This window comes from Lissotriton vulgaris, chromosome 1_2 (genome assembly GCF_964263255.1).
Source record: "Lissotriton vulgaris chromosome 1_2, aLisVul1.2, whole genome shotgun sequence".
Lineage (NCBI taxonomy): Eukaryota > Metazoa > Chordata > Amphibia > Caudata > Salamandridae > Lissotriton > Lissotriton vulgaris.
Window position 1 is genome coordinate 49,859,775 of NC_141686.1, and position 15,675 is coordinate 49,875,449.

Genomic DNA, 15,675 nt, shown 5'->3' on the forward strand with positions numbered 1-15,675 from the left:
ATTCATGAGAGGTACAGGCTAGACCCTCAAACCATCCTAGACCCGATACAGGACCTGCACCCACTCCTGGAGCATCAGACACCAAGGGCGCACGCTATACTAACACAGGTGCTCTGTAGCCTGCACCTACTTGCATCAGGTAGTTACCAGGGGGTGATAGCTATGGCAGGTGGTGTGTCACAGTTGCCTGTCCCATTTCCTGGATGCCATGATGCAAAGAATGCATCACTACATACGCTTCCCCAGCACACAGGCGGAACTGAAGAAAACCAAGATGGATTTTTATCAAAAGGCACCGTTCCAACATTTCATAGGGTACATTGATGGGACATACATACCAATCTGCCCACCTGCAGCTACAGAGTACGTATATCGGAACCGCAAATCTACACATTCTATCAACGTGCAGGTAATTTGTGATACGGACCACATCATCTTTGACATTGTAGCCAAATTTACAGGGAGTACCCATGACTCCTACATATTCAGGAACAGTGGGATCTACACACGTCTGGCTGAAGGTGAATTTGGAGAAGGATACCTGCTAGGGAAATCAATTTGACACACCCTGACGTATACCTTGGATGAATGTGTTGGTGAGTGTTATTAATGGCACTTTCTTTCTCACTCAGGTGATAGTGCATATACCGTGCGGGCATTTATCCTGACTCCATATCTCAACCCATCCACCCCAAGCGAGAGAAGATAGAAGATACAATGTGACACATGTGACACATAGATCTACGCACAATGTTGTGGAGCGCACATTTGGACTACTAAAAAGCAGGTTCTGCTGCCTCCACAAAAGTGGAGGTGCACGTCAGTACCGCCCCATCAACTGCTGTAAAATAATAGCAACATGTGCCATGCAACATAACCTTGCCACAAAGAAAGGAACAGCAGTGGAACTGACTGACTCCGAGGACAAAGGTGAGTATTGTCCACAGCCAGAGCACAGCGCAGCAGGTATGGCAGCAGCACCAGATGGGAGACACAGACGGGCTGAGAATGAGATCGCGTGCAACTATTTCTGAGTAAGTAAGGAGACACAGCCAGTTACTGTAATTGAGTGACTGTAATTGAGTAATTAGCATAACACACCCCCACAACATGAAGGCCTCAACAAGCCTGGCGAATATGCAATGGAAATTAAATAGATAAAATGGGTTACATCACCCATTTCGCAATACCAGGTGATGGCTGGCATTACTTCCTGCGCCCATGCTCAGACCTGCTGCATACCCTGGGCACACTGTCCTCACTGGCAATCTGTCCTGTGGAAGCGCTGCGCCGTTCGCTGCGCCTCCTGGACTCAGTTATCGTGGGCATGATGCTACTGTGGCTAGTTGCCTCTTCACTATCCCCCTCATCACCTGCACCTGTAGTGGCTATCAGGTTTGTTTGTAGCACTTCCAGTGCACTGGTCACTGTGACCAGACCCCCTTACCACATCACGGCTGCAGTGGGCCATCTCCTCCTGCATGGCCACCGAGCAACTGAAGAGGAGAGAGGTGGCAGTGGAGAGGCAGTTCACCGCCTTAGTGTAGTTGTCCAATTTCTGCCTGTCCCTGCACCTCGCCAAACGATCCTCAACCATTTTGCTGCACAGCAGCCTCATTGCCTCGGACATGTCCCTCATGCCCTCAGCCACAGTATTGTTTATGGTGGTAATGCCCTGCTTGATTTGCAGCATGTGTCTATTCATGTGGGCCATTTGCCGTTGCACTGATCTGATTGCTTTGCCTTGCAAGCACTGCACCTTGAGCATGTTCCCCTCAAGACTGGCAAATACACTTGGATCCCTGCCCTGTGCAACTGGACTGGCTGCCCTTGCTCTGCGGCGTCTGACACCTGTGTGGGCGCACTCGGTGGGGGACTGTGTGCCTGCACTGTTGTCAGCCTCTGCCACCGTGGACTGTTGGCCTCCCATTCTGTCCTCCTCAGACACCTCCATCTGCTGAAGGCTAGCCACTGTATGCCTCCTGGCTCTCGTTGGTGGTGGCGGTGGTCGTGGCGGTGATGGTGGCGGTGGTGATGATGGTGATGGTGATGGTGGTGGTGGTGTGTTGTGCTCTGCAGGGGACAATACCTCCTACTCTTATGTTCTCTCACTCCTGGGTGCCTTTCCTGTATCCACTTCTGCAGCTCTGCGCGATGGCTCGCCTGTGGAGACAGAATGTACATTTGCTCACTTGTCTGGCAGCATTTGCGGAATAATAAATTTCATGACTGCCAATCAAACTGACTGTCCTCTGCTTGCTAATTGCTGATGTGTGTCACATACCTTTGGGTTCAGTGGACTGACTGTTATGATATGTGTTACTTCTGACTACATCTCCCATAATGCATTGCTGTTTTTTTAAAAAACATGGGTTACTCCAATAGCATTAATCCTTTCCTGGATCAACAGCCATATCTGCCTCTTCTGTGATTCAGGCATGTGCAGGGAATTTTTCCAAACAGTTACCTCCTCATGGACCTGTCATGGTCCTTTGTTACCTCCTCAATAAGGACCTCCAGCTCCCTCTCATTAAATTTATGTTTCCTTTTGCGCTCTCCAGCCTCCTTTTCCCTCTCCTGGTTGTCCATATCTGGTCTGGGATGTCAGCAAAAACTTGGAAAGGTTGCTCCTGGGTTGTTTGCTGTGCTCCCTGCCTGTCCAACAACTTCAGGATCAGTGCAGCTGCATGGGTGTGGCCACTTCCTGGTTGTGAGGTCACGAGGAAGCACAGGATTGGCTGATTCAACAATTTGCGATTTTTTTATATACTGATTCGCTAATTACCGATTCTGTATTAAGGAATCAGTGATACCAATTTGGTAATGGGGAATCAATAATTTTTTTTACAGATTTTTACCAAATCGCTAAATATTACCGATTCGGGTAATTTTTACCGAATTTTTATCTACATCTAAAATACCGAGTTCTTAATAGCGAATCTGTAAAATTCGCTATTAAGGACTCCGTATTTCGGATTTACCTACATCTGGCCCTAAATTGCCAAACTCTACTGATACATAAGGTTATCTGGTCAAACAAAGAGGGAAATACACTTTCAGGAACATGTTTTTTTACATGCCTGCACATGTGAAATCAAATAGTCTCTGTCTTCACTCTGCTTAGATGTATCCAGGTCTGATGAATCCAGCATTTAGATCATCCACTAGACCAGAATACTAAGTGGATGGCCGACAAGTTCAATTATGAACAGGCAGCCCTCAGCATAGTTTTGCTATACATTTCTTTTTTCTGGGAGATTGTAAGCATACCGATCTGTCCACCTACAGATAATAGTTGCCATTGTCTTTTAAATAGTGGAGGAACATCTGAGCCTAAATATAACCTATCAGCAACAACCTCTGATGAGGCCTGGAAAATAACAAAACATCATTCTTCCCTCACTAAGGTGATACCCATACCAGGCAACACAACAGTTATGAGCATCATCCCATATCAGTGTCACTGCCTACAAAAACAAAGATGACAATGTCACATGCCCAGCACATGGGGCCAAGGGATTGAAAATCTTGAAGTCTACATCTTGAAAATATGAATGTAAGCATTAGTGGCAGCCGGTATTTTGAAAAGGGTGCGGGTGGGCCACTCACGCACACACACACTCACACTTCTAGACACACACTCACTCATACCCATCCCTTCACAAGCGAGCACACATACACCCACCATTCACAAGGTCAGGTGATTGTCACGTGATCGGGAGTAGTTGGTGAGTTAGTAGCGCTGGTGCTGTGGCCGGAGGTAAGACAGACCCGAATTGACCCCAAGAGTTGCAGCCTTTAACACCCATAGCCAGTTGCCCGAGGAGTATAGGGGTCACAGGCTGCGGGCTGCCTCAGAGACGCTGAGGGGCCAGGCTGGGTCAAGCTGGGAGGCAAAGACGAATGGCAGCACAGGAACCGCTCAACCACGTGGAGGCGGCCGGCGGTAGGCTTTCGCACCCACTTCAGTCTCTTCAGTCCGCCTGCCCAGTCTGCCTATCTCGCCCTACCTTCCCCTACCTCGCCTTGTTTCACCCTCTTTCTCCCCGTGGTGGGTGCCCGTCCGAGAACAGTGTTGGAGAAAGAGCAAGGAGTGAGGAGGAGAGCAAGGAGTAAGGAGCTGGTTGGAGCGGCTGTGCAGCTGCGGAGCATTGAGTAGTGTGTTCTTGGGGGGCCCCGATCTGGCCCGGTCTGTCTGTCCATTGTGCCGTAGCTCAGTTCCAGGGCCAGATTTGAAGGCATTGGGGGCCACAGCTCGTCTAACCAGGTGGCCTAAAGCCTATAATATATATCAGCTATGTGTCAGTACTAAGTGCTATTTCTGGGCACCGACCAGTGCAGCACAGAGGGTCCTGTGGACACTGCTGGACTTTCAGACTTTTAGACTTCATTGGAGCAGCGGACTGTGAACCGGAGAGGCTCTCTCAGGAATTAAAGGGAAGATAGTGGATTGCTAAGCACTGAGTGGAGGAGAGGGGAGTGGAGAGTGAAGGGTTTTCTGTCGATAGAAATTTGAAGTTCATTTTCCCGATTAAGTGATTAAGCGGCAAACTGTGTGGTGGCAGGAATCACCCAGGCAAGCCCGAAACCCAGAGCGAGATGACCCTAGAAAGTTGTGCTCAGGGCGTGTGCTGTCCTCCTCACCAAGTCATAAATTAAGAAGATCATTTAGCGGTACTAGACAATTACAGCATCTTACAGTCCGGGCTTCTGAGGGCGGGGGGGGCACCAGGTGTAGTTCCAGGTATTGGGGTTTGGTCCCAGGATGAGTACTTCTGTTTTGTTGGTGTTTAATTGTAGGCAGCTGTTTTTCATCCATTTGTCAACGTCTTCCATGCCTTCTCAAAAATTGTGTCTGACGGTATTGGATTCATTGGATAGGCAGAGGTGTCGTCTACGTATGACACGATGTTGAGTCCGCAGATTCTGACGATGGTGGTGAGGGGAGCCATGTAGACGTTGAAGAGTGTAGAGCTGAGGTAGGAGTCGGACCCCTGGGGGACTCCGCAGATGGTAGGTGTAGGATCCGAGATGAAAGGGAGCAGTCTGACCCGCTGTGTTCTGCCAGAGGGGAAGGAGCTGATCCAGTTGAGGGCCTTGTCTTGGATCCCTGCATCGTGGAGTCTGCGTATTAGGGTGTGGTGAGAGATTGTGTCGAACGTCGCTGAGAGGTCAAGGAGAATGAGGGCTGCTGTTTCCCCTTTGTCCTGTAGGTTGCAGATGTCCTCTGCTGCAGTGAGGAAGGCGGTTTCCGTACTGTGGTCTTTTCTGAAACCGGATTGGCAGGAGTCGAGGATGTTGTGCTCTTCGATGAATGTGGCGAGTTGGCTGTTGATGGCTCTCTCAATGACTTTCGCTGGGAATGGGAGCAGGGAGATGGAGCTGTAGTTTTTGAGGACGGTGGGGCCCGCCGAGGGTTTCTTCAGGAAGCTCGTTGATCTCGGATTGTTTGCAGTTGTCGGGGAACATGGAGGTTGCCGGGGAGTGGTTGATGGTGTGCCAGAGCATGGGTGCGATGGCGTCGGGGACTCTGTTGAAAATGTGGTGGGGGCAGGGGTCCGTGTGGGCCCCGGAGTGGATTGACTTCATTGTCTTTAGTGTGTCTTAGGTGGTGAGGACTGTCAAGTCGATCGCCGGCTTCAGGGTGTCGGGGTGGTTGGTGAGGGTTCAGTGTGTTGGTTGTCTTCTCCAAAGTTGTCGTAGATGCTCTTGATTTTGTGGTGGAAAAAGGTGTTGAGTTTGTCGCAGAGGTCGTGTGAGGGAGGTATGTCGTGGACTCGCTGGTGGGTTGGGCAAACTCCTTGATGATGTTGAAGAGTTCTTTGCTGCTGTGTGCGTGAGTGGAGATTCTGTCTTCAATCGCTTTTTTCCTCATTTTTCAGATGAGTTGGTGGTGGCTCTGAAGTTGTTGTGGGCTACTGTGGATTTGGTGTTCCTCCAGGCCTTTTCGAGGCAGTGGCAAGTGCGTCTGGACTCTCGAAGTTCGGTGGTAAACCAACTGGCTTTCTTGGCGTGGGTGTTGTTTTTCTTGAGTGGGACTATGGTGTTGCCCTCCTGGAAGTCTCAGGCAAACTATTTGCAAAAAGCATAATATGTCATCTTCAACAATGGGTTTACGGTCAGCATATTCTTCCACTGGAACAAGCTGGTTTTAGAAAGAACCATGGCACCCTGAATAATATAGTGGTTGTTCAGACAATTGTAGAGAAATATGTTTTCTCTTGAGTTATGCCAATGTATACAGCTTCTATTGCTTTCTCCACGGTGTTTGACAAAGTGGACCACCAGACGCTCTGGAGATAGCTCGCTCTCCTTGGCATACCACATCATCTTTTGGGTCTGATGATGGAATTGCATACAGACACCTGATGCCAGCTTCTGATGGGAGGTTCTCGGGGGTTATCATGTAAAATTAGAATACACAATGTGCTCAAGCAGGGTTGCCTATTAGCACCACTTTTATTTTCTTTGTATATTGCTCATCTCCCCGGCTCTCTGAATTCTGTAAGGGGGAATGCACCCAAAATTGGTACAATGCCCGTTGGCTCGCTATTACATGCAGATGATGTTGCAATATTAGATCTAACGCCTATTGGCCTGCAACGTCGACTGGATGCCCTACGTAAATATGCAGAGGCCCACTTCTTGAAAATTAATATTGCAAAAAGCAAGATTCTGGTTTTTCGTAAGAAGGGGCTTAGAATAAAGAGATGTCTAAGATGGATGCATGGTTCTGAGAAACTGGAACTGGTTGACTGGTACCTATATCTAGGGAAGGTTTTTTTCTAAAACAGGCCGAGATTTGGAGCATATTAAACACTGTGTTAGTAAAGCTGTCTCCCAGGCTAGTGCATTAAACAGATTCTATAAAGCCTGCGGGCATGTTTTTAAAGTCACAATCCCTTCCTCGTTAACATATGCTGTCGAGGTGTTGGACATGAATTATTGGCTCTCTTTTGAAAAGGCGGAAGGATATATCCTGCATAAAATTTGCAATTCAAATTCTTTGGCCACCCCACATGTACTATGTCTTGAATTTGGATTAGTCTCATCCTTCATTTTATCCCTGGCTGCGGTTCTTAGGTGGGGTAACTCCCTCTTTTGGGGGAGGAGGGTACAGTTAGGGCTGCCCTGAGAATAGAAATTTTTGGTGCGCCAAAAGAACAATCAACATTTTGTAGGTCTTTGTATGTGCAAATGATACGTTCGGTCTTAGTTTGAACCCCGCTTCTATTATGCCTAAATTTGTATTGAAACAGCTTTTAAAGAAGTCTATATCCCCTATCAGTTTGGCGAGAGACGCTGTCTCAAGTCAGTCCAGGTCCAGTAATGAGGCAGTCAGTGGGAGTGCCTTGGAGAGTAAACCACAGACTTATTTAACTTGGAATATCCCTCATGGGATTAGAAGGCTTATACTCCTACTGATATTTAGTTTGCTGCCTGTAAGAGAAGTCACTGGTATCTGGCATGAAACACCAAGAGAGAAGAGAATTTGACAAATGTGCCAGTTGCAAATCCAAGATCTAAATCATGTTTTATTTGTATGTTCAAAGCTGCAAAGTGGTAGGAGAGTGTTCTTGAAGACAGTTTTTATCAAATTTAATATTCACTCTGCCCAGAAGGCACGATCTTTGGTTTTGTCCCCTCCGAATGAAATGGTTTGTTTTAAGATGTATTAATTTTTTTTAAACATTTCTGTCGATTTACTAGGAAATTTATTGACAGTAATTTTATTTTCAAGACATAATATCGATTGGTTGAATATTTGATTGCCCATGGATTTATAGCACGATTTGCACATTTCTCATTATGTTTGATATAAGATTTTTTACAGCAATTTACAAGGAAGAATTTTGTATTGTATGTAAAGTTTGTCTTTTTTAATCTGTTGGTGTGTTTTTGTGGACCTCCGTAGGAGTTCCATAACAAAATAAATAAATAAATTAGAATTGGAGTTGCAGTCTATATCTTGAAAATATGCATGTAAGCATTAGTGGCAGCCGGTATTTTGAGCAGGGTGCGGGTTGGTCACTCACGCACACACACACTCACACTTCTAGACACACACTCACTCATACCCATCCCTTTGCAAATGAGCACACATACACCCACTATTCACAAGCACATTCACACATGTACAACACACATATATACCTAGACACATGCACACATCCAATATTTCGTTTTTAAACTCACCAGGCAGCAGTTGTGATCTTGGGTGGCGGGAGGGAAGCCTTGGTGGTTCCTGGAGGACTGGAACAGCTGCCTTTTCTCACTGACTGACCTTGTTATGAGCAGACTCTTTCTCGTCATAGAGTGGGATGGGGTCAGTGAGACTGCTGGCCTCACCCTACTATGTGACGAGGCTTGGCACTTAAGGGCTTAAAACTGAAGAGCCCAGGTCTGCAGTCTATCTGTGACATACCCCTTCATCAATATGAGGGGGACCTCCAAGCGCTTTGTCATGCTGATAAGGTCACGCCCACAGGGCTGTGAAATCTTCAGCCTGTCAAATGCTGGCTCAGGTAGCCAGGTGCCTGCCCATTTAGCCTGCTGCCTGATCCTGACATAAAAAGTGTCAGGCTGACCTTTGCTCATCCAGACAGGCACTCGTCATGTTTGCAAAAAGGTGGGAGGCGGGCCTCTCCGCTCTTAATGATAGACCGCTACTAGTAGCCATTGACTTGAAAAGTCTTCGGCAGGTTTAACAGGCTTTTTCTAATGCGTTAATGTCCCATATGTATGGACAAAGTCATAGCTTGTACATGCATAACAGACCATTGAATCACAAAACAAGCTTTTACACCTGCATTCAAACCTGTCAAAATAACTCTTTTTAACAGGAATAAACATTACTTTTAAATATAAACTAGATGTCACTGCTAAGTAGGCCTTGTAACCTACACGCTCTAGTGCCTGGTATTTAATGAGGGAACTTGTAAGAATTTAATGTTTGCATGTTCCTACAGGGACTAAGAAAATGAAAAAGTGCGGGTAAGGTGCTAATTCTGTATCTATGATTTGGACTAAGCAATAGAGATGTTCCAACCGCTGCGTATAATATTAATAAAAATTCGATTCAATGATGAATATATGGATTTTTGATCAATATACAGGAAAATTGCCATGTAAAATGTTATAACTTCCCTGTCTAAAACGCCAGATGGCTAATTAACATTAGGAGCTGTTCTGTCATTACTCTTCTGATGAGGTGTGAAATACTGCTATCAGGACAGAGGCAATTGCTTGGGCCTGGCAGGAGGGTCAGGGAAGGAATGTGACACAGTTTAAATCAAGAAGGGCAGTTAAGGGGGATCAGTAACTTGAAAGGAACTAGGGGAAGTGTTATATTGCCTCTTTCATGTTTTAAGTACTTTTGGTTATTCTTATATTTGTTCCTTTCCCCTTTAAGTACATTATGTTTTTATGACTGTGGCACATGCCTTTCAGTTGCCCTCATTCTGTTTAGAATGTTGTTCGAGTCATTCTACAACTGGATCTTGAAGATCCTTGTACTGTGCCTCCAAGATTAAACTCTCAACTTGAATCAAACCAGGATTTTGTATCATTACAATTGGATTTAACACTGGCAACCAGGGAAAATCGAACCTCCTACATTCTACCTACAGGCACAGGAGTGGTCCTATATGGAATTTTATTCAATTTTATGGAAAATACCGTTTTCTACCTTAAATATCCGATGTTGGAGGATTTAATTTGCTTGCGCTTAAGCTGGAATTTCCTGCTGTGTTTTCCACGTCTTTATGGCTTCCTGCTGAGCTTTTCTGTGGATTTTAAAACTTTTTTTATCAAATTGTTGTCATCCGCATCATTTGAATGCTGTGCGTGCCGATATCTCTCGTGCTGCCGCAGCGACATTATCATCAGCGTCATCGGAACTTTCATCGTTGCATAGAGTGACATGTTCCTTGAATACAAGCCCTTGGATACAAACACTTACGTTCACCCGATCGTCACAGATTTACGCGTGACATCATCGCGTACGTTAACGCCATTTCGTCATTGCGCTCCGCAACGTGATGCCATTTTGAATAGGTTACTTGGATTTCATCGATGTCCACAGAGGCAGTAGCGGCTATTTTCATCAGGTCGTGACTTGAATTTAACGTCGATGCGCACAACTATTTCACTGGGATTTTAAGTACTGCGCATTATATTTCCTCTTTGTCACGTCAATGCGCACGACTTTCATCACTGACATTGGACTTCGACGTGCATATGTACATGATAATACTGAGGTACTTTTGACCAATGAGAGATACTTTATTTATTAATTTTCACACATATTGTCACAAATTAATTCAAAATAAGATATTAGTTCTATGTCATTTGTAATTTCATTTATCAACATATTCATCATTTATAATGGTTTGCCATATTAGTTTTAAAGCTCTGTTTCATTGATATATTGCGATTTTCATCACTCATATTGTTTTTACTGTTGCTCTACCTTGCCTTCACCATGCAATTTGAACCTCCGTCAAAATTTTTACAGTGCAAGGGTGAACCTCCCATTCCATGGAAAAGATGGAAAGAAGGATTTATAAATTACATTAAAGCTATAGAACGTATGGGTAATGAAAGAAAGAAGAACATTTTCTTACATTGTTTGGGGTCGGAGGGACAAGCAGTTTTTAGCGCATTACCAGTAATTCAAGGCGACTTAAGTGTTTATGATGAAGCACTCTTACGCATGGAAACTAGATTAAAGCCTACTACCAGTTTGCCTCTCAATAGGTATACGTTTTACACTCGTGCACAAAGAGAGTCAGAGTCATTTGATGATTTCTTGACGGCTCTTATGTCCCTTGTTATTTCGTGTGAATTTGGGGGTATGGCCGATGAGATGATTAGGGACCAGATTATTGTAGATGTTAGGAACAAAAAGACACAAGAACAGTTATGGTTCCTAGGAAACCCTAATTTGCATGACAGTATTGCCACTGCAAAAGCTATTGAACAGTCAGGAAAGTGGATGAAAACTATAGAGGATGTTAACACAAAAAGTGATAAGGGTAATAAATGTGCGGATGAAGTTTGTGCCATGACAAATTCTAATAAAACCTATAGTGCGAACAGAAGCATTGAGAAGAGTGTAATATGTTTTAGATGTGGCAGTCCTAACCATGTTGCCTATTTTAGATTTTGTCCAGCAATAGGTAAGGAATGTTTTAAGTGTGAAAGAATAGGACAATTCGCACAAAGCATGTAGGGATGACAGGAAGAAGAATTTCAATAAAGGTAAAACTTTTGCTAAAAATAATGAAGTTTCTTGTGTATGTTGTACTCATATGGCTGATGCAGAAGGCTCTGATGATAAAGGAATGGTGGTTTATTTAATAGATCTTTGTGCTTTGGAAGGTGAAACACTAAATTCACCGAAATGTTTGGTGAAATTTTTGGAGAAAGGTTTAGAACTAATGGCAAATTCTAGTTCCCCGTGGACAATAATCACTGAAATTTACTTCAATGAAAAGTTTTCTGATAAGTTTTCCATCAAAGATTGGAGTTTTCCAGACATTAGTGCTCAAAGTTTCGATGGATCATCTATTGATTTTTTAGGTTTTCTTGCCTCCGATATACAGTTCAAAGACATAACTGCTTTTATAAAACTTTATGTTGGAAAGAAAGGAGTGAATGTGTTAGGTTGGAGAGACCAATGGAAACTAAGTATAATTTTAAACCCTCGTAACAAGGAACCTGTCATGGTAGTTGAAGAAAATGGAATTATAAATCAGTTTGAGGAGGAATTTCCGGTTGTATTTTCTTAGAGTTTAGGAAAACTCAAAGGGTTCACGCATTTGATAAAACTTAAACAAGGTGCATCGCCTATTAAACAAAAACTTACAAATGTCCCCATAAATGTAAGAGAAGATTTGAGTAAAGCGTTATAAGAGATGTTAGATAATGGTTTTATAGAAGAAGTGGAGTCATCGGAATGGGTTTCTCCCATCGTTTTGGCACGCAAGGCTGACAAATCTTTAAGATTATGTATTGACCTTAGGGCTCTAAATTCGAACATACTGATAGATTGTCATCTGTTGCCCAATATAAATGAGGTGGTTAGCATGCTAAGTGGGGCCGCAATTCTTTCCACTCTAGATCTGAGATCTGATATTATCAGGTTGAGTTGGCCAAAAAGTCATGTCACATGATAGCCTTTATAACACCACAAGGTCTTTATCAATTCAAATGGATGCCTTTTGGAGTGGCATCTGCTGCTTCTGTTTTCCAAAGGTCCATGTGTCATCTTTTTAGAGATATGCAGTTATATGTGAAATGCTTTCAAGATGATATTTTGATATTTTCATCAGACAGGGACACACACACAAGGCATCTTAAAAATGTTTTTAATGTATTGAAGGAGTATGGTTTGACTCTGAAGAAGAACAAACGTAAGTTGTTCATGGATTCAGTGAAATATTTGGGACATATGTTGTCCAAAAATGGTGTTGAACCGAAAATAAATCTTGTTGAGGGCATTTTAAAAGCCCCAGCTCCAGACTCCAAAGACAAACTTCTTTCATTCTTGGGGTTGTGCGAATACTACAGCAAGTTGATCAAAGACTTTGCTTCAAAAATTGGGTCTTTGCAAGAATTAACAAAGAAGAATAAAGAATTTGTTTGGGATGGGAGACAACAAAGAGCGTTTGACAGCATTAAAAAAGAAATGATTTCTGCCCCTACCTTGAAACCTTTCTGTATTAACAAAATGTCTATTCTTGCTGTTGACACAAGTCTTTACGGTTTGGGGTGTTTTTTGTGCTAACAGGCTGGAAATCAAGAGTGGAATGTTGCATTTGCGTCCGGAACATTCAATATGACAGAAAGACGTTATGCTGTTATTGGGAAAGAGTTACTAGGGGAATTGAACATTTCCGTAACTATATTTGGGGGGCACGTTTTGTCTTGAGAACAAACCACAAACCTTTGGTTTCGATTTTATCTCCTGGAGGTGGTCAAAATGCCACTGCTCATATTACCAGGTTGATGTCTCGGATGCAAGAATATAACTTTTCAGTGGAATATGTTCCGTGAAAAATTCATGTAACAGCTGATTGCCTGTCCAGGCTTCCTTGTAGTGTAAGTGAAGAATTTGAGGTGGAAGAAGTTGTTGCTAGTATAGAGGAAATTCTTACTGGTAGTTTTAGATCAATTTCAAAAGAGAGGTGGGACAACGCACTGCAACAGGATTCTGTCTTATCTGAAGTGATAAACTATACTAAGGTTGGATGGCCTGTGAAGTCTAGTGTGTCTGCTGAACTTTTTCCTTACTGGAATGTTTGTGATGAGATTGTAGTGGCGGGAAATTTAATTTTCCGTAAAGGAAAATGTATTCCTCCAGTGTCACTTCAGGATCATGTCTTAAATGTGAGTCATGAGACTCATTTAGGTATTTCTTCCATGAAAAGATTGATTACGAATGATTTTTGGTGGACTGGAGTAGATAGGTTTGTCGACAGAATTCTGAGAGAATGTTCCGAGTGTGTGAATAGTGAAAAGATGCTTGAGTGTAATCCTGCTCCTCTTGTACCAATTCGGTGGCCTGATTTTCTGTGGCAAAAAGTGGGATTTGACATCCCTGGTCCTTTCAGTTTTTTACCTCAGGATTGTACATTTGCTCTTGGAATGGTTGATTACCATTCTAAATGGCCTGAGGTGAAGTTGGTACCACATGCTAATTCTTTGACTGTTATTTCATTTTTAAAAGAGTTTTTTGCTTGTGAAGGATATCCTGAGGTGCTTGTTACGGATAATGGGGTGCAGATGAGGTCATGTGAAATGTCTGATTTTCTTAAGTTTCTTAACATTCGTCATATCACTACTGCTTTATATGAACCACAAGGCAATGGGCAAGTAGAAAGATATAACAGAGTTCTTAAACAAGACATTTTATGGGCGAGAAATGTTGGATCTTTGTGGAAGGATAAATTGAGAGAGAAATTGTGGTTGTACAGAATTACATCTAATCCACTACAGAAGTTTCTCCTTTCCGTCTACTTAAAGGAAGAGAACCCATTTCAAAACTATGTCCTTAAAAAAGTTGCAGAAAACCAAAAGGTCATGGTTGATAAGGCAATTGTAGCACAAAGAGTTGGAAGGAAACCACAACAAAGTAAAATTGAGTACGATGTTCGAATGAATGTGAAGGAGCCCAGTTTTGTGGTGGGAGAATGGGTTACGATACGTAAACCTGGAATCTTATTAAAGGGAGAAGTAAAGTTTGGGAGACCTATGAAAATTATAAGAGTTTATCGTAACAGTGTGGTCACACTAGATGGAAAAGTTTGAAATGCAAACGTGTTGCTAAATGTTTAAATGTGTAATGTATAGTTACGTTTCTTTTTCTTGTGTCATTTCCTTCCTGTATATTTTTCCTCAAGGGAAGAGATGTGTTATATTGCCTCTTTCATGTTTTAAGTACTTTTGGTTATTCTTATATTTGTTCCTTTCCCCTTTAAGTACATTGTGTTTTTATGACTGTGGCACGTACCTTTCAGTTGCCCTCATTTTGTTTAGAATGTTGTTCGAGTCATTCTGCAACTGGACCTTGAAGATCCTTGTACTGTGCCTTCAAGATTAAACTCTTAACTTGAATCAGACCAGGATTTTGTATCATTACAATTAGATTTATCAGGAAGACATGCATGTTTATAGTTTCGTGATAAACCTAGAGAAGAGGTGTATTTTGATCCCAAAATGCACTTTTGCCACCTGGCTTTAGTGGAGGAGGGAGCTGGTCTCAGAACCAATTTGGGATGGTTGCGTGTGAGGGGACTGCACCTTGCCTTACCTTAGAAACACCCCTATATGTCTCACAAGCTATTTCCGGAGCTAAAATCCATTCTGCCAGGATGGATTTTACTGAGAAAGGTACAATGTGGAATAGTATGCAGTGGGACGTACAGGATGTCCTGCAAAAGTGGGAAGGTTTGTGAAGTGTTGACCATTAGTAATCATAACAGGAAGCAGAAGTATTGGTTGAAGAGAGATTTAATGCATCTTCTTACATAGAGACCTCATCCTTCAGCATGCAAGTTCAACTGACAAACAATTCAAGAGTTAACATTCCAGTCTAAGGATGATCCAATAGAGAACACTATGAGAAACATATGTCCATGGCAACAAGCGAGAACAGGAGAGGATGACATAGGCAAGATGAGAACACTACAGTTTGCCCTTGAGAATCTTTTTTCCCATTGGACAAGGAGTGTACAGGATACACTAGCTAGTGAATTGAATAAAAGTAGCACCTCACCCACAGCTTGTCAGAACACTTTTTGGGCTTGTGGCAGAACAAAAGAGGACTGGATCTGCTGTATGTAAACTGTGTGGAGACGTGTAAGTGCTGGACTTGCTCCCAGTTGTATCTAGGATGAAGACGTGGACTCCAAAGGTCAATTGACTTGACTCCTTGTGGCTACAGGGTCAAAAGCTGAAAAATGCCTTTTTCCTGGAGTGACCAGTTATAACTGGACCTGAAATGGTCCTTACTCGTGACCTCTGCTTTCCAAACTCCCAAATATTAGCGTACGGGTATAGTATTGATGAGTGTTATAACATCAGTCCAACAAATTTTGGGAAAGTGTTTAAATTTCAGGTTGGGACAAACATGATATTCTCACTGTAAACTTCCTAACACTGGGGTAAGTT

At 43.2% G+C, this 15,675-nt stretch overlaps 1 pseudogene; it reads right to left on the reverse strand.

The window, feature by feature from the left end:
- Positions 1 to 1,206: 1,206 nt before the first annotated feature.
- LOC147733902 (uncharacterized) overlaps positions 1,207 to 15,675 on the reverse strand; it is a 50,309-nt pseudogene continuing 35,840 nt past the window's right edge.